At 39.9% G+C, this 20,761-nt stretch overlaps 3 non-coding genes across 3 annotated transcripts; all 3 read left to right on the top strand.

Moving 5' to 3' along the window:
- The first annotated feature begins 1,029 nt into the window (after positions 1–1,029).
- Positions 1,030–1,103, top strand: TRNAV-AAC. The gene has a single exon. It is a non-coding gene; the product is annotated as a tRNA-Val (tRNA).
- Positions 1,104–1,161: 58 nt separating this feature from the next.
- TRNAV-AAC lies at positions 1,162–1,235 on the top strand. Its single transcript has one exon. It is a non-coding gene; the product is annotated as a tRNA-Val (tRNA).
- A 106-nt stretch (positions 1,236–1,341) lies between these two features.
- On the top strand, positions 1,342–1,415 carry TRNAV-AAC. Its single transcript has one exon. It is a non-coding gene; the product is annotated as a tRNA-Val (tRNA).
- Positions 1,416–20,761: the final 19,346 nt, after the last annotated feature.

Genomic DNA, 20,761 nt, shown 5'->3' with positions numbered 1-20,761 from the left:
TTCTGTATATATATATATATATATAATTAAAAAAATTGATTAAACATCTATATAGTCTTCTCCTAACATCAACAAAAATAGTAAGTTAATTTTGGAAAAAAAAAATCTTTAATATATATATATATATAATTTAATCGGGTATTCGGGTCGGGTATCGGGTATAAGGTATTGATAGTCCCTCCATACCCTCCTCCATTCTGGTCGGATGTCGAATCCTTCATCGGGTTCGGGTGAAATTGTCATCCCTACTTGACATTCACTTTGAAAGAAGCTCTCAGTGAGAAAATAGAGAAGAACAAAATGTTGAAAAACGTCTATAAGTTCCACAACAAATAGAATACTCATCCAAATATAGAGAAAGACACCGTGACACACATTAATAAAAATATTTAATTAGCAATGAGAAAAGAGAATAAAATTTATTTAAATATGGATGATAATATTATATCATTGATTAAGATTTAATTATTATCATCATCATAATATAAGTTAATTTTCTTTTTAATATAAATTTTAAAACTATTGTTATTGATATTTTTCTTTATCATCTTTAACCATTAACTAAATAATAATATAATATATTATTCGTTTCACATAAAATAATTTATATGAAAATATTATTTAAATATTTTTGATACTTGATGCAATTCAAAAGCCATTAGAAAAGAAAACTAAAGGAGCCTGATTTCTTTGGTTTCTATTTTCAGTTTTTTTAAAAACGCATGTGTTCTTTTTTTCTTATAAAATAATTTTTAGATATTTTTTATTTTTCCACATAATGATATCTCCTTTTCTAAAAATAAATGTGAAAATCACCAATCAAACAATATTTTTCCTTTTCTCAAAAAATAAAAATAGGAAAATTAAGAAATCAAACACTACCTATACCTAAGTATTTTTATAAAGGGAATAACCTTTTGAAATGAATAAATATTTATTTTTAAAATATATAAATATTTATTGTTAAAATATATAAATGCATCGTTAAATTATTATATTTTAAATATTTCTACAACACTCGGATCAGTTGGTGTCGTGGTGTAGTTGGTTATCACGTCAGTCTAACACACTGAAGGTCTCCGGTTCGAGTCCGGGCGACGCCATTTTTTTTCAGATTTCGGCATTAAATGGGGCGTCATGGCCCAGAATCTTTTAACATCTGGTGTCGTGGTGTAGTTGGTTATCACGTCAGTCTAACACATTGAATGTCTTCGGTTCGAGTCCGGGCGACGCCACTTTTTTTTTTCAGATTTTGGCATTAAATAGATATTGTTATATATATGTATTAAATGCATGATTAAATATTTCATTTTAAATAGTTCTATGACTCTTTAATCATCTGGTGTCGTGGTGTAGTTGGTTATCACGTCAGTCTAACACACTGAAGGTCTGCGGTTCGAGTCCGGGCGACGCCATGTTTTTCAATTGACTTAAAAAATTTTCTTCAGGTTTCGAAATTAAATGGGCCTTTGTAACTGGAAATGCACGGCCCAGCATTTTGAATTGATTTAGTAAGTGTGATATGGAAATTTTTCATTATTCCATCGGAAGTTTACCTTTTTAAAATACTCCTCGTAATGGGGATTTTTAAAAAAGAATACTAAATTGAGGTGTCAAAATGAAAATTTTTATTTCGATATGGAAAACATTATTGTATTGCATGGGATTCATCGAGATTTAACGTAAATAAATCTTGTTTTGGGGAAATATGAACAAATGTATTACGCTCCAAATCCGGAGAAAGTATTATCTCTTCCACTCAAATAAAATATATATAAATTTACTTATTTATTTTATTTATTGTGTAATATTAGCTCGGAGCGTTGACGAAAAGAAAAGCCACGTCATTCCATTTGTTGTTCTATTAATTACTTTAATAATATTATAGTAGTTTTGATTAAAATTATTATAATATAAAATATTTTTATCAAAATTATTATAATATGGAATAATTTGACAAATTTATTATAATTTAAAAGTGTATGATCTACTCTTCGTTTATAACTTAGCGATAGCAAATTATTTTTTAGATGAAAGAGAGAATGGTAAAAGGAGAGGCTTGATATAACTTGATGATCGTTTATTTGAATCATGAAATTTATCAGAATTATCATAATCTCTTTTTTTCACGTTTAGGATTACTTATTCTATAGAAATTCATGAAGTTAGTTAATCAACTTTTATATATTAATAATTAAGATATCTAAGTTTGAAGATGATATCGATCCTGGCTATTTCCTGTCTCTTCTCCTTTCTCCTTCTTGCTTGATTGCCCCTCTCCTCTCGTCTCATATTAATCGTTAAACGACAAGAACATCAAATCAAGAAGGAAGATATACTTTAAACTTGAACAACAATATTCGTCAAATTTTAAAGATCAAACGGTTGATTCCGATCCATTAAACTAGCCTATCTACCTACCAATTATAAATAAATAAAAAAAAATTGCATATCAGTAAAACAAACACTTCCTAACATATATTTACCTAACCGTTGTTTCATTTAAGTTGGCAACTAGAATTTAATAAAAGGTAAATATTTGCCACCTAAAGCTTAATTAATTTAAGATTTAGCATATCAATTCCTTTTTGATTCATAAGGTATACAACATGCTATAGTTTAACATAAAATATTTATAAATATGATCATCATCCTTTTGTTTCATCAAGAGAAATAGGGATTCAAACTTACTGAATAGTTAGTATGAAAAAAATTAATTTTTGAGTTAGAGCTTAAAAAAAGATATATGATATTTGAATTCGATTTGAAGATCGAAAATATAAATAATTTTAACTCGAGTTCGGTTTAAAATAAAATTTGAACACTAGTTCTATTCGAATTATTTGAACCTTGATTCGAACAGAATCAAACTAGATATAGTTTGAAATAATTTAAATTCGAATTCAGTTCGAGTTATTTGAATCTTAATTTCAATATATTTAAATTAAAATTATGTAAAATAATCAAAGTTCAGTTCGAGTTTGCTCACAGAAGGCTCGTGAACAATCGAACAAAATATTATGAGTTCGAATTTAATTCAAAGAAATTATCAAACATATTCAAGTTCAGATTGAATTTGATAATTTTGAATACTAATTAAATTATTTTTCGAGTAGGCTCGAAAAACTCTCGAACAAGCTCGATTCATTTACAATCATAAGGAGGACCAATTGAAATTGACATATACAGATCACATTACTTGTAATTTCCATGTTACATATCCACATCTTAATTTATGTCATTCATGACATTAGTATTATTACTATCTAAGCTTATTAGGTGCAATCAACCTTTGATCAAGGTTGACCAAGCTCGAGTTGGGTTTAAATGTTTGATCAATATATTAATTAGTCAAGTACGAGTCAAGGTTGATCGGATACTTAATAAGAAGTGAAAAGTCCAAGGCGTCACAATCGATTAGACACTTGACGGTCTAAAGTCTAACGGGAAGTTGAGATAAGACAAGAGGTTCAAGTAGGTCACGGTTGACTGAACACTTGGTGATCGGAGATAGGGAAAGTCCAAGTGGATCATAAATTATAGGACACTTGGCATATGGATGAAAGTCCTAACGGGTCATAAAGGACCAGATGTTTGGTGGGAAAGGTGAAATCTTAGTTGATTAAGGTTGACTGGATGCTAGGTAACAGACAGCCTCAACAGGTTAAGGTTGATCAGGATGCTGAGCAAAAGAAGTCCTTATGGATTGAGGTCAACCAAATACTAGGAAAGATGAGGATACAACTTTGGTAAAACTAAAATAGCAATATTAGTCGATTGATAGCGTATTGATGATTGATGGACTCTAAACCCCGAAATTGGGGTTTGAGATGTTTTTAGGGTTTGCTACAGTAACTATGATTTATGCTTACTAAGGTTGCTACAATAACTAGGATTTTCTATAAGCCACAAACCTCAAAAATTAGGATTTAGTATATTAATTAGGGTTGCTACGGTATTTCTGAGGTTTACTATAGTGTTAGGGTTTAGGGTTTCTGCTATAATGTTTTTGCTATAATACTAATCGATTGATCACATTATAATAGCGAACAGAATGCTTCTAAATCAACTAGCTGATTCGACTACTCATTGGCAATCGATTGGTGACTCCTAGCAATCGATTGTTAAGGTAAAAAAATAGTTGTTCTTTTAGTTTAAATAGTCGAATTAGATGACAAACGATTGGTAGGTGGAAATCAGCTCAAACAACAGTCTTATAAAGAGGATTTCAAGGAGGATTCTCGTTGTCGATTTTTGGATATTTGAGTATGACATGCTGCTGTATTTCTAGACCATCAAGAGACAATTCCAATCAATAAGAAAATGTCCAAATTAAGATTCTCGTAAAGTAGTTTCTTTCATGTATTTGCTTTTGTATTTCATATTCTTATTGTATTGTTGTAAACACTTGTTGTAAGAGGCTTTGACATTGGTGAGGAGAGTATGATGTCATCGTCCAATTCCCAATAGAAGATCTGTGTATATTGCTTCTCTGGAAGATCACTAGATCAAGAGGATGACATGAAAAACAATGACAATTCCATTATTTTTTTATGTTTATGTCATTTCCCTTTTGCTATAAATTACGATGTTACTAGATCTTGTAAATATTTTTGTTGCTGTTGAGTTCATGAGGATTATAATTCTTGTTTAGAAAACAATCCCATCACAGCATGGAAGGAGCTCCTTATCTCAAAAAAGTTGACCTCAGAACACACTCCAACTATCAAGAACTCTCATTGGTTCTTCAGAAGATGTTTACTTGCTTTATGATTAGTAAGCTAAATGTGTTTTGATGCCAATTGTCACAAATTTTTTTGGAGTTTTTGCATTGCTCAAAAGTATTGGACATTCTCTAAACATTTCAGAAATTTGGGTCTGAACAGGTTCTTATCTACGATAACGAGGATGGGGACTGGATGCTCATCGACGATGTGCCATGGGATAAGTTGTTGGAAATTTGAATGGAAAAGAAGTGGATGGAAGGGATTGACTCCATGGGATTTTAGTCCCACATTGAGAGTGTTATAGCTAATTGGTTTGTTTATATTGTTGCACATGAATGTATGATGTGAACAAATGTATGGGGAGAGACTCTCTCTCTTATATGTGGGTGCGCAGGGGAAATGCAAACTAGAGTTTGGATTGCACTGAACTAAATTGGCTTCTATGATATTGAATATCCTTTATTTGTCCATTTACTATCACCTATGGTTGAGCTCCTTTATAAAGAGGAGGTCATGACCAGAGAAAGAAGACACAGAACAATAGAAATTCTTCCACCTTTCAGTGACCACCAATGTTTAGTAGTGGGAAACAGATAACCCACCACAGTTTACTATTAGATCCTTAGGAAACAGATGACCCACGATAACCTCTAAGCAGTGTCAGAGATAGGGCGAATCTATTATAAGGACACTGCGTCAAATCCACTCAGAAAAACTCATCTTGATTTGATTGCACTCGGCATCTACTCGAGCGACAATTCTCTTGACTTATCACTCGGATTATTTGGTCGACTCGGAGCTCGATACTCATACTGGGCTGGAACTCAAACTCGGTGCTTCGAGGTAACCATCTTCCAAAAAACTCAGTCATTTCAAGCCGCAAATCCTTCCTAACTTGGTAGCCTGAAATTATCAGTTTAGATCACTCAACAAATAAGTCTAAATTTAGTTTTATAAATTAAAAATATTTCCCCTCCATCTCCGGTAATATTGTCTAACAATCTTAAAATAGATTTATTTTTGTTGAGAAAACCACGAAGAGTATTGAGGGGCAATAGGCTCAACACATGACTACCCCCGTCGCCACGATTGAAAATATTCCAATCAACCATGGAAAAAGGCCAAAGAACTTCATTGGGTAGAACTTAAAGAGGTGACAATAAAGGATGCTCTTCTAATTGACTATACTCACTCTAGCTCGGTTCTTGATCGAGAACTCTCCCAAGAATACTGAGGATGGTACCGATGTCTAAATCATTAGTGTAGTGAAGGCATGAACTTATTTTGAGTTCTTATGTTGAAACTATTATTGGTGCAGGGAGCACTAGATAATCAAACCTGAGTTTTGATAGTGACAAAGGGTTTAAAGTTAAGTGGTGTTGTGATCTAATGAGCTTAACTTAGTGTACAGGTAGCTCAACCAGAAAGTCCTAGTAGGTCAAGTTAATTGGATATTAGGCAAGACAAAAGTTTTAGTGGATGCTTGGCAAAGGGAAAGACCTGCTTGTAGATAAGCAAGTGGAAGTCTAAGTTAAGGCTAAGCAATAAAGTCCTGGTCGGTGAGACTAGGCAGGAAGACTTGGCATATCAAGTACACTAGACAAGAAGACTAGACGAGTCTGAAAGATCGAACATCTCGCAACTTAATGAGTCTAAAGGACCATACATCAAGAAGAAGCCCTAAGAGTTAGAGGATCGGATGTCGATCATAAAGTCTAAACAGGTTTGGAGAATCAGATGTTTGGTAAGTTAGGTAAACCCTCCTAAACTGTAACGCCCAAAAATTTTCAAAATAATTATTAGAAATATCCTAGTATTTTTCTGGAATTTTAGGACATTTTTATGAAATTTTTAGAGTAGCGGAAGTAGCAAAAATAAATGGAGTCGTAAAATAGCCTACGCGGGAATTGAACCCGAGACCTATTGTGTCCTACGACTTATAGCGGACTCTAGTAACCAAGTGAACCCAGCAGGGCCGTGCTGAAAGAAAAGGGAGGCAATTAAATTTATATTAGAGTTGAGTGAAATTACCCACTTATTATAAATAGGGAATTAATAAGTGAAGAGTTATTTTTTTAATGTAACTTTTCCTCATCCTCACCCTAGCCACGCCGCCCCTTCTCCTCTTCTTCTCTCGGCGCCAACCACAAGCACACCTAGGGATTCCATCCCTAGGGTCATAGGAGGAATTTCCAGCGACATCGTGGACACGAGGACGCTCCCCTCCGCAAGAGGAACGCATAGACGCGAGAAGATCGTCGAAAGGATCGTCTCCTCAGGAAATCTAGCGGTTAGAATCGTAAGAAACTTCGAGCGGGAGGTAAGAAACCCCTCACCTGCAGTATAAGTAGTTCCCGTATGATTTTTATGCATTAGTTTAGATATATGCAGTTTTTGGTACATAGGGTCTGCACTAGCGCACACCGAGTGCCCAATTAAATGCTTAGCTCAAGTAAATGCCACCATAGGCATTTTAATAGCTTAGATAAATGCAATAGAAGCATTTTTCAACTCATATAGTCTTGCTACAGCTTTGATGGGACTAGATGTCCAATGGGTGGGCTCCCACAGTCGCCTCTAGGTTCAGACAACCTAGTTCTAGGCTTAGATAACCTAGTAAAAGCAAGACCAGAAATATTAGCTATGTTCAGTATTTTACTTTTCAGTGGCACTGTACTGGATTAGATATCCATTGGGTTGGGCTCCCATAGTCGTCCCTAGGTTCAGATAATCTAGTAACCCTACTAAATTCGGGACTTGCAAACTCGGGTCTAGTTAGGGATGCGCGCACAGCAAGTACAGTTGCCGGGCCCAAACAGCAGCATGATTATTATTTTAATCTATTATGAATATAGTTTTTCAAACATCACAAATTAGTTATGTGAATTCAGTACAGCTTTAGCATCAGATTAGTATTAGCTTAGCTCAACCATGGTATCAGTTTAGTTTTCTGTTGATACAACATGATAGTTTATAATTAGCTTTATTGCCATGATCAGTTTTGCTTCTATGTGTTGTATGTCATGCCATGCTTAGCATATTCAGAATGTATTTCAAATAGCATGTCTTAAAAACATAATTCGCATCGTATGCATGTTTTTGTGAGGTAGATGGTTTCTTACTAAGCGAAAGTTTACAGATACTTTTTCCTTATACTGCAGATAAAGGTAAAGGAAAGATGGACTAGCGGAGGCTGGAGGTCAATGCAACGATAAGGATGTGTGTGGATGGAACTTGGAATAAAGATCTTAGGGAATTTCAGCGAGTTTTGTTTGAACATTAGAACTGTGAAGAAATAGAACATTTATGAACTTAGCATTTCTTATTGCACTACTTTTGCTTATTTAAGTATTTACATGCATGGAGTAATAGAAACTCTGCTTAGATTGTTAGTAACCCTGTTTAGAATGCTAGTTGTTTGTTATTAGAATGTTTCCCAGTCATTTTAGAACTTGTATGTGTGATTGAGGCATGAAACCGTGCTGAAATCAGACTTCTGGTACGAAATCAGAAACCCCAATCGATCGGCCGATCGATTGGAGGCTTCTCAATCGATCAGCCGATCGATTGAGAAGTTCGTACCGCGAACAGTAAGCTCCTGGATCGATCAGCCGATCGATCCGGATGCTTTCTGTCACGAACAGAAAGCCCTAGGATCGATCACTGGATCGATTGGCCAGTCTGGATCGATCAGCGGATCGATCCAGAATATTGCCCCGAGCACAGTAGCGTGCTGAATCGATCACTGGATCGATCCAACCTAAGTTCCGCATACAGTAGCATGCTGAGTCGATCGCTGGATCGATCAGACCATTCCAATCGATCCACCGATCGATTGGGAGGCCTGATAACAGCTGTAAACCCCTTAGTTCAGTTCCTTGACCACGGGGAATGTAATATATGATATGAATAGTTTAGATTACACCCCTTAGCCCATATAGAATCAAGAAATGATAATAGTTAGCAAAGTTTTAATTAGTACAGCTTCCGCATCTAGACTTAGTGATGGTCATGGATATAGTTTAGCACAGCATAATGTGACGGTCCGACCTTACAGCCTAGCCAGTAGAAGGCGGGTCGTTACAGAGTGGTATCAGAGCAGTTCTCATACTTCCTACACACACATCAGCATTGAACCTGCAACTTCCAAGTAAGAATACCTCTCACTTTGTTATGTTTATTGCTTTCATGTTGTAGATAACTAAGGTATGCTTATCTGTGATAGTAACTAACATGATAGCATTAGCTATGTAAACGTGATAATTTAGTTATGTATGTCCTTTGTTCCTCTAGAAATGGCACGAGGACGCCCAGCTAGAAGGGCACTAGCTACTGAGCCCCAGCACGAGGCAGGAAGTTCAGTACCTCCTCCAGACCTTACAGCATTAGTGGCTCAGTTACAGAAGCAGCTAGCTGAACAACAACAGGAGATAGCCACCTTAAAGGCTAATCAGCAGAATACTCCCACAGTCACCCCGGAACCAAACTTAGCAACGCTAGTAGTCTTAGAGGTTCCACCAGTCCAGCCTACGGCACTAGTAGCCCCAGCAGCAGGAACGCAGAGAGAAGCCTATCTGATCCAGTGGCAGAGAGTCAAGCCAGAGAATTTCTCAGGCACCAGCGAACCATGGGATGCTCAAGCCTGATTCAAAACACTGGAGAGCACGATGGAGCTTCTGGACTGGCCAGAGCATGAGAAGGTGAAGTGCGCCTCCTTCTGTCTGACGGGAGATGCACGCATGTGGTGGGAGAGAATTAGAGAGAAGCGCCCAGTAAATCAGATGACATGGGCTGACTTCGAGGAAGAATTCTTCGAGGAGTTCTTTCACATGCGGGTCACGAACCGTCACTACGACGAGTTCACTGAATTTCGCCAGGGCAACCTTTCAGTGGAGGAAGCCGTGAAGAAATTCAACAGATTGGCTCGCCTATGCCCTGAACTAGTCAGTACAGAAAAAGAACGAGTTCGGTTGATGCTCAAGATGCTGAGGCCGGAAATAGCGATGAACGTGGCTGGCGGCATTCATAAGCCGCAAACCACCGAAGAACTAGTCAGCAGTGCTCTGACCACCGAGCACTACCAGAGTAATATCAAGCAACAGAAGCAAGTCCTCTCAGAGTCCAAGGGACAAGGAGGCTCAGGTACTCAGAAACACCAGGGCCACAACTCCCATGGCTCTAACTGGAAAGGGAACTCCAGCAACAAGCGCAAACCAGGGAATTACCCGAAAGGAGGACCAGCTAGCAAACAACCCAGTTATCCAAAGTGTGCTACTTGTGGAAAATTCCACCCTGGAGTTTGTCGTAAGGGCACACGAGGATGCTTTGAGTGTGGACAAGAAGGGCACATGGCCAAGCAGTGTCCGAACAAGATCAGCTTTCCTCCACCACAGCCAATTCAGCATGAAGCCAAGCCAGCACAGTTGCATCAGATGCAGGCCGCTCTAGATGGTCCACACATCAGCCAGGGCAGACTAGAAGCCCCTCCAGCTAAGACAAATGCACGGATCTACTCACTAACCAGAGAGGACGTAGCGAATGCCTCGACAGTTGTTTCAGGTCAGATTAGTATATTACAGCAAAGTACAACTGTCTTATTCAATACTGGGGCAACCCATTCTTATATATCCAGGGCATTTGCAAAGAAATTAGCGTTACCCCCCAGAGGTACTCAGTAGTCAGTTTCTGACGACGTTACCTTCAGGAGAAATTATGGCATCCACGCACTGGCTTAGAGCAGTGCCAATCATTATAGCAGACAGAGAACTCTTTTGTGATCTGATAGTGCTAGATATGATTGATTATGATGTCATCCTTGGGATGGACTTCCTGATCAGATACGGTGCCTCTATAGAGTGCCGTAAACAGAAAGTCGTATTCCAACCTGAAGCAGAAGTACAATTCGAGTACATCGGAGAACCGAAGAGAAAGGCCAAGAAGTTTCTCTCAGCTCTAAAAGCACAGAAATTAATGGATTCAGGATGTACGGGATTCTTAGCGCATGTAGTCAATGCCAGTCAGGACAAGGACCAACAGCTAGCAGAGGTCCGAGTCGTATGTGACTACCCAGCAGTCTTCCCTGAAGAGTTACCAGGCCTAGCACCAGACAGGGAGATTGAATTTGAGATAGAACTCATTCCCGGTACGAATCCTATCTCCAAAGCACCTTATCGCATGGCTCCAGCAGAACTGAAGGAACTTCATGAGCAACTACAGGAGCTGCTTGACCATACGTCCTAGTCACTCACCATGGGGAGCGCCTGTATTGTTCGTGAAGAAGAAGGACGGGAGCATGCGCCTGTGCATAGATTACAGAGCACTGAATCAAGTCACCATTAAGAACAGGTATCCTCTTCCCAGAATAGATGACCTGTTCGATCAGCTAAAGGGAGCAGCAGTGTTCTCTAAGATAGACCTCAGATCAGGTTATCATCAGGTGAAAGTTAAAGAAGGGGATATACCCAAGACAGCGTTCAGGACTAGATACGGACACTACGAGTTCGTAGTCATGCCCTTTGGCGTTACGAATGCTCCAGCCACTTTTATGGACCTCATGAACAGAGTATTCAGGGACTACCTAGATAGATTTGTTATTATTTTTATCGATGACATTATTATCTATTCAGGAACTCAGGAAGAACACGCAGAGCACCTGAAAATAGTACTGCAGACCCTTCAGCAGAACCAGTTGTACGCCAAGTTCACAAAATGTGAATTTTGGTTAGATCAGGTGTCCTTCCTGGGTCACATCATCTCAAAGGATGGTATTATGGTAGACCCCAGTAAGATAGAAGCTGTGAGTGACTGGAAAAGACCCAAGAACGCTAGTGAGATCAGAAGCTTTATGGGATTAGCATGTTATTACAGAAAATTTGTAGAGGATTTCTCCAGGATAGCCTCCCCACTGACAGCTCTCACCAGGAAGAACAGAAAATTTCAGTGGACAGAGGACTGCGAGAACAGCTTCAGTGAGCTAAAGAGGAGATTGACCAGTGCTCCCATTTTGGCTCTACCAGAAAGCACAGACAGCTTTGATATTTATAGTGATGCCTCTAAGTTGGGACTAGGAGCAGTGCTGATGCAAGACGGCAAGGTAATCGCCTACACCTCCAGACAACTCAAGGATTATGAGAAGAACTATCCTACTCATGACCTTGAGCTTGCAGCAGTGGTGTTCGCTCTCAAAATTTGAAGACATTACTTGTATGGAGCTCAGTGCTGAGTGTATACAGATCATCAGAGTCTGAAGTGTTGGGATCCTTTGGATGGCTAGAGAGGGGGGGAGTGAATAGCCTCCACCAAAATCTTAATCTTTTCACAAAGATTCTAAGCGAGTTTGTTAGCGCAGCGGAAAATAAGCAAACAAAAATAAATTATACGAGAAAAGAACCAAGCATCACTAACACAAGATATACGAGGTTCGGGGATAACTTGCCCCTACTCCTCGGCGTGTCCGTAAGGTGGACGAGCCCTTGATCTTCGGTAGATCACACCCCGGATGACACCGGCTAATGAAGCTCTCCTTCCCTATGGAGAAACCTCTCCACAAAGTCTTCGAACAGATTTAAAATGAAGCACACAAGACTTACAGATCACAGTGGCTCAAAGAAAATCGAAGTAAGCTCACAGCCACGAAGATGATGAAGACAGAATCCAAGAACACAGCAAGCTCTCAACCGAAACACACACAACTTTTCACTTGCTTCACGTTCTCTTCTTCTTTCCAGCATACACTACTTCTTATGTCTCTGCATTCGATCAGCCTGCACCGGATCGCTGCCAACCTGCACCGAATCCCTGCTGCAAGCTACGGCGTCGCCAATCGCTTCTCTTCCTCTTCTGATTCTCTGAGCTCACACCAATAGAACCACGGTCTTCACTGGTGCCTCTGAGCTCGAACCAATCACCAGGAGTTAAGCCAATCGCCGCATGATCACTGCCAGAAACACAGCCAATCGCAACCTGTAGCCGTTGCTGCTTCAAATGCATTTGACGCAGAGAAAGCAGTGGAAAGATCCTTTGTCTCATTCCTTTGATGAGGCTTAATTTGAAACTAAGCACTGGTATGGTACCTGCAACTTGTATCTCCAAAAGACTCACAGCAGAAGGTTAAACAGAGATGGGCAAAAAGAAGTGCGAATCAGAAAATATCAGAGAAAGCGCATGCACAATGAACTTAACTGTGGATCGGTCAGCAGACCGATCACAGACCCTTGGACCGATCAGACAACAGCCTGATCGGTCTGAGGCTGGTCTGATCGGTCGTGGCGACCGATCAGATTGGATGTGGATCGGTCCATAGACCGATCCAACGCCCTTTTTCTTCTGCGACATTTTCTCCTGATCGGTCTACAGACCTATCAGATTGCACTCAGTGTGCTACTGAGTGTTTCCTGATCGGTCTACAGACCGATCAGATTACACTCAGTGTGCTACTGAGTGTTTCCTGATCGGTCACCAGACCGATCAGAAAATTTAGTCTCACTAGATCGGTCTGCGGACCGATCAGTCATCCAAAGTATCACTGGATCGGTCTGTTGACCGATCCAACGCCTATGTGATACTAGGATTGGTCCGAGAACGAGCTACCGAGCCCTCTCTGACCTAATCCGGTCCAGAGAACGAGCTCCCGAGCCCTCTCTGACCTAGTCCGGAGAACGAGCTGCCGAGCCCTCTCCGACTTCGTCTGGTCCAGAGAACGAGCTACCGAGCCCTCTCTGACCTGGTCCGGAGAACGAGCTACCGAGCCCTCTCCGACCTCGTCTGGTCCAGAACGAGCCACGAGGCCCTCTCGACCTGGTCCGAAGAACGCGCTGCCGAGCCCTCTCTGGCTTCGTTCGGAGAACGAGCTGCCGAGCCCTCTCTGACCTAGTCCGGAGAACGAGCTACCGAGCCCTCTCCGACTTCGCGTGCCAAGTTTCTAACTTGGACTTTTCCCTTCCACATGATCAACCTTGATCAGTAATCAATCCGAGTTCAATTAACATCTGATACAAACTTAAATCAGTGTCAACATCAAAACAACAGCCAGGTCAGACTGTATCAACAATCTCCCCCTTTTTGTTGTTTGACAACACGATTTAAGTTTAGATTAGAAATGTTCTTATTTTCATAATTTTAGGGGAATCAAGATCCTCCCCCTAAGATGAATACACCACGATGTAAGGATGTCAATAACGGGAATCAAGATCCTCCCCGTTATATTCTCCCCTAAAATCAAACCTTCATACATCTCTAAACTTAGATATCCTCTCCCCCTTTGTCAAACACCGAAAAGGTGCGAATGGGGTGATAAGACTCAAAAGACTCCCCCTTAACCCATACTGTCTTTTTCTTAATGCACCTAGAATTCCCTCTAAGTGTATTATGAGACAGTAATAAAGAAATAAGAGACAGTCAAGACAAAGCATATGAACAACATATTAATAGCCAATAGGAAATGACACATAAAGAAAAACAGGAAAATGAGCAGCATAAATAGATGAAATAAGCAAATATCCAGGTCATACAAAAATATCCAACAAAATAGCATCTAAAACACAGACAGTCAAAGTGACAAACAGAATGTATCAATCAATGTCCTCAACACGAGGAACATCATCATCATCTGCGGGAGGCACGTAACCCTGAGGCGGCATGTTGGAGCTCGAAGGTGGATGGCCTGAGAAATGCTGCGGAGGTGGGTAGTTGGCCATCCAGCCCAGAAGCAGCTGCTGCGTCACCATCTGCTGACTGCGTAGATCATCATAGCGCTGGTCGATCCGAACACGCAGTCCATGGAGCTCAGCAGCCAGTAGCTCATCGTGCCGATCGAAGCGGCTCTCCAGCTCCGCAATCTGCCATCGCAGGTCAGGGTCGGCCTCATCAGCAACAGGAGGAGGAGCAGCAACCTGTCGAGGAAGTGCCCGTGGTAACTCTCCCAGACCTCTCCCATCCTTCCATCGAACAGTCCCATTCTGTCCCAAGATACCGGACTTGGAAAATGCCCGTTTCCCAAGTCTGCAATCCTGTCTGACCATCTTCACTATCCTACCCTTAGACACATCTATCAGAAGGGTCTCGAGCCAATCTGTAATTATATGCCCATAAGGCATATAAATAGTGGAGCTGCTAGGCTGAGTATATGAGATGATCGAAGAATAGATGCTCGACATGATATCAAAATCGAGACGCCGACGCAACCCATAAAGCATCAAACAATGATAGGGTCGGATCTCTGCTAGAGGTTTGGATGTGATTGGAAGAAGACAGTTTGTGACTATCTTAAAAAGAATATAGTCAGGAGGAGATAGTCTCAGAGCCGCAAAAGTAGGAAACTCGACATCCAACTCATCCAGTCCATCCGGTCTAGGGTGTCCAAAGAAATACTCATAGATAGTGTCAGGTGATACATCAAGTGGAGGAGGTAATGAGTCTGGTAAATCAGGATAAATGGGAAAAGGATCTCCTGAACACATTCGGCAACCTAGATACCCAAAGAATTCTACGACGGAGAAATCGATAGTTCTCTTAGCGATTCTGGTTCTATAAGCACCATCACTGGTCTGATGAAGATTGTTGTAGAATTCAGATACTAGGTCATAGTTGATGTCCCTTTCTAGGTAGACTAACGAGTCAAGTTTATAATATGCCAGGGTTTCGGATACAGAGGGACAAAACTCATCCATGTACTTTCGATCCACAGATCAACATGGGAGTAGCTTGAATGTCCTCTGTTGAAACGTTTGTTCAAATTGTCGGTTCGGGAATCTCGAAGAAAAGGAAGGTTGAGGTCGGGAGGGTGCCTGAGACTTAGATTTCTCAGCAGATGACTTAGAAGTACCCTCACCGGCTGATTTCTTCCTAAATAGGCCAAAAATGGGACATGATCGGGACAAGTGAGAGTGCACGGGAGCCCCAAACAATCAAGAACCGAGACAAGAGACAATATACAGAGATTCAGTGAGAAATGAAACTAAAATGCCAACAATGAACAGATTTCGGGAAGGAAAAAGGAGTTACCTGGGCGCCATTTGTAGCTTTCGGAGAAGGTGGAGAGAAGAATCGGAACTGAGGAGAGTGCTGAGGAGAATGTCGGCTAGGGTTCTTTGGCGTGAAATGAGAGGAGAAAGGGTTGGGGGAAGTTAAAGAGGGTGATCAGAGCATAAGATCGGACGGCTGTCCGATCAGGAGAAATCCTGACCGATCAGGGAACGTCCTGATCGGTCAGGGAGTGTCCTGATCGGTCGTGGAGACCGACCAGGGAGCTTCCTGATCGGTCCCTGGAATATTCAGATGTGGATTAGTAAGGTCGATGCGTGCCAGTGTCTCCTGATCGATCCCTGGATCGATCAGTGAACCTTCTGTGGTCAGGGAATGTCCTGATCGGTCGTGGAGACCGATCAGGTATCGAACAGAGAGGTCAAATGGGTCTGGAACTCTCCTGATCGGTCGTGGAGACCGATCAGGCAACCTCCTGATCAGTCGGTAGACCGGTCAGTGTCTGATAATACTGAAATTCTGATTTCAGTAACTGAAATTTTGAGCCGTTGTCTATCGAGAATTCTGAAAAGTTCAGAACTCAAGAATTCAGAATCTCCCAAATTCATAACCTAGAACCTAAGAATCATCACCCACAAATATATTCAAAAAATGAGCTCTTATGGTCTGAGCTTGTTTAGAGCCCAAAAGTTTCAGACTTTAAAACCAAAAACTCAGACATTTGGAATCTTAGGGTTCCAATCTCAGAAAACCTTATAAAACTATTACCTATAGTGAACCAAGGTATTAATTAAGACTTAGGATTGCTATGATCAGTTTCAAATTTGTTAAAATATATCCAAGTTGCTATTATTTCCTTTAACAACCTATCTTATTATCAATCAAAGTCATGAAATGAATCAAACAACAATATCAATCAACACATCAACCAACCATAATTAGATAATTTCTAGGCAAAAGTCCAACCAAGATTCCTTGGTTGGAATATATGAGTAAGATCTAGGAACCAAATACACATGAATTATGTAATGGTCTTCCCCATACTCAATTTATGTCTCTTTAACCTAATTATTCAAGGGATGCATGATACATTTTGAATAATTTGGTTGATCCTAGCATCTCACCCTATTTCTAGCAAACAAAAATATTTTGTTAAACCTTATAGTTTGTGTGAGATGTTCCCAAGTTGCCCAAATTAATTTCCCAATTTCTCTTGTCATTTTAATGGTCCTTATTGATCATGATGTGGTCAAAATGACTTATTGAGCCAAACACATTCCCAATTCCCTCCTTAAATGACTAAATTCATTTTCCGGAAGGGGTTTGGTGAAGATATCGGCTAGGTTTGACTTTGACTCAACATATGTGAGTGCAATGTCTCCCCTAGCTACGTGATCTCTAATAAAGTGATGACGCACTTCAATGTATTTGGTCCTAGAATGATGGACTGGATTTTTCGTTATGTTTATTGTGCTAATGTTGTCACACAACACTTGCACTCCCTTATACGAAAGTCCATAATCTTCTAGAGTGTGAATCATCCACAACAATTGTGATACACTCTCTCCCATGGCAATGTATTCAGCCTCGGTCGTGGAGAGAGCAACACAATGTTGCTTCCGACTTGACCAACTAACCAATGATGATCCTAAGAATTGGCAACCCCCACTAGTGCTTTTCCGATCCAATTTGCACCCAGCATAATCGGAGTCGGTATAACCTATCAAGTCAAAAGACTCAGTACGAGGGTACCAAAGACCTACTCTAATTGTGCCTTTAAGGTATCTCAGAATTCTCTTAACTGCAATTAAATGAGATTCCTTGGCACAGACTTGATATCTAGCGCACATGCCCACAGCAAAGAGTATGTCCGGTCGACTAGCTGTGAGATATTGAAGACTACCGATCATGCTTCTATAACGCGTTAGATCAACTGATTTTCCACTCTCATCATTGTCCAGACGAGTGTTTGTCGCCATTGGAGTGGACACTTCCTTAGAGTCACTCATGTTGAATTTCTTGAGCATCTCTTGAGTGTATTTCGTCTGATGGACATAAATGCCATCTCGAGTTTGTTTGATTTCAAGTCCAAGGAAGAAAGTCAATTCTTCCACCAGACTCATCTCAAACTCACTCTCCATGTGAGTGATAAATTCATTCAAATAGTCCTTGTTATTTGAGCCACAAATTATGTCATCGACATACACTTGGGCTACAAAAATATTTTCACCATCTCTACGCAGAAATAGTGTTGGATCTATTTGACCTCTCACAAAACCCTTTTCTAGTAGGTAAGTTGACAACCTTTCGTACCAAGCTCGAGGTGTTTGTTTAAGCTCATAAAGAGCTTTCTTGAGCTTGTACACGTGGTTTGGAGCTTCGGTATTCACAAACCCTGGTGGTTGTTCAACATAGACCTCTTCTTTGATGAATCCGTTTAAGAAGGCCGATTTAACGTTGATGTGCGTAGATTATATACTCTTTTATGCATGTTTTTACGCACATTTACATACTTTGAGCATGCTTGATCTATGCATTTTTATACTTCCAGCTTTCCTTTTAGCATATTTACTCTTTTGGTTCGAAGATATGCTTTTTGTGCATTTTTTGTACACAGGAGTCGATTTGGTGAAGAATCTACATCTTTGGGCAAGCCTTGGAGGAAACAAAGGGAGAAAGCACCAGGCCGTGTACCTCACACGGCCCTGCACTGGTATGGAGCTCGGGCCGTGTGGAGTTTGGCACCAACAGAAGAGGAAGATGACATGGCGTGTCAAGATTTGAAGCCAACCAGAGCAGAAGCCTTACATGGCCGTGTGGATCTACACGGCCATGTGAGGTTTCCAGAGACCAAGCAGGCTGTGGTCGTGTGCACCACACGGCCGTGCAGTATTTCCAGTGAGCAGAAGGGTTCTGGCCGTGTGGAGTCACACGGCCGTGCAGCTTTGGCAGAGAAGGAACTGGACATGGCCGTGTGAATCTCACACGGCCGTGTCACGGGGCCGATTCCCTCCTCTATTTAAACCCTCCTTCATGAATTGAAAGGGGATCTCTCCCCCTTTGGGAGAAGGCAAGATTTGGTGGTTTCCTTCCATTCTTGGGAGGATTTCTGGGCGATTCTAAGGGAGTTCTTGACGATTTCGACTCCGGAGCGAGGATTGGATCCGAAGACGAGGCTTCTTCGTAGATAAGTTTTCTCTTTCCCCCTTTTCTTGGTTTCTTGGATTGGGGATTTAAGAAATGCTTGTAATCTTCATTTCTTCGGATATTCTTCCTCGATTCATGGAGTAGATCTTGTATTCTAGGATTAATGGAGTATTTGTATGATGGATTGATGTAATCTCTTATGGATTTGCCATTTTCTTGTTTCAATGACATTGTCTTGCTTGTATCAATTAGATCTTGAATGATTAATGGTGATTTGTGCTTAATTCTCATTCTTGATTGATTGTTTGGATTTCTTGTGGACTTTGTAAAGATAAACTCTCACTCGATCATCCGAGGGATCCACGTGACAGGTGCAAGCCCGTGTAAGGACGTTTGAGAGATAATCTTGAAGAGGAAATAGGAATATTCAAGAGAGTAGGATGGATTTTGTGATTAGTTTCTTGTATCTTGATAGATTAATAAGTTGTGGGCTTCTATGTTGATATCCGAGGAAGGCATAGTAATAGGTGCGCTTCTGTGTAAGGACAACGTAGGTTCACGTCTAATTGATCATATTTAGATACATTTCTCAGTCCTTAGCCGGTTATCTATTGCAAGAGAGAACCGGCAACTTTCTACAAGTGTTTGGAAATTGAGGGATAAGAATTGGTGAACCATTTACATTCAAGAAATCTTACAAAGAAACCGAAACTCCTAGAATCTCCCTTATCATAACCCAAAACACTAAACTCTTGTTTGTAGATCTATAATATTAGATTTGTTTACCTTCACTTTGCATTTGAAACGATTGGATAGTTGTTTAGCTAATTCGCTTTGAGACATTTCTAGTGCTTATTCCAGTCCCTGTGGATACGATAATCTTTTATATTACTTGCGACATTTCCGTACACTTGCGGAGCGTGACAAGTTTTTGGCGCCGTTGCCGGGGACTGCGCTATAACATTAGGAATTATCAATTGAGTTAGACTAAACATAACATTTGTTTTCCTTTCATATTGCATAGTTGTAACTAATCATTAGATTTCTATTTTTATTTTCTTGTATAACTTTTACTTCTTGTTAATTCTTTTTGTACAAATTCAATTCTGCATTTTTGATTCTTTTATTTTTCTTTTTCTGTTGAATTGTCATTTGCTATCTTGTTCTTGTGTATGCGAAGATCTAACTTTGTAGGGAAATTCTTTCCTTTTGACCCTGAGATTGACAGAACTTTCCATAAAAGAAGAATTCTGCAAAGGCAAATAGAAGAACAGGAATATCTTAACATGGTGTGCAAGTCACTAGGAGATTATGGAGCTCCGAAGTCTGCAAAACAAATGGGAGCAATTGTTTACCCTAACATACAAGCAAGAAATTTTATACTCAAACCATCTTTTGTTTCCATGGTTCAGAAAACTCAGTTTGGAGGATTGGAGATTGAGAACCCTTATTCCCATTTGATGGAGTTTTATAGATATTGTTATACTTTGAAATATGAAGAAGTTTCATCTGATATTGTTCAGCTGCTTGCTTTTCCTTTTAGTCTAAAGGATGCTGCAAAAAGATGGTATAATTCTCTAAAGTCTCAAAGTATCAAAACATGGGATGAGTTAGAGCAAAAATTCCATGACCAATATTTCCCTCCAAGGAAAACTACTTATTTGAGAAGTCAAATTTTAAATTTTAAGCAATTGGATGGAGAAAAATTATACCAACCTGGGAAAGATATTCTTCTCTTCAGCAGTTATGTCCACATCATGGAATTGAGAAATGGTTAATTATGCATTTGTTCTATGTTGGGCTTTCTTTCTCAAATAAGAATCAACTGGATTTAGCATCTGGAGGATCATTCTTGAAAAAAAATCTAGAAGAAACTTTTGAGATAGTTGGCAGAATTACGCAAAATT

The sequence above is a fragment of the Zingiber officinale genome, chromosome 5B, assembly GCF_018446385.1.
Source record: "Zingiber officinale cultivar Zhangliang chromosome 5B, Zo_v1.1, whole genome shotgun sequence".
In the NCBI taxonomy this organism is placed as follows: domain Eukaryota; kingdom Viridiplantae; phylum Streptophyta; class Magnoliopsida; order Zingiberales; family Zingiberaceae; genus Zingiber; species Zingiber officinale.
The sequence above is the reverse complement of the archived record's forward strand: the minus strand, read 5'-3'. Positions and strand labels throughout refer to the sequence as shown.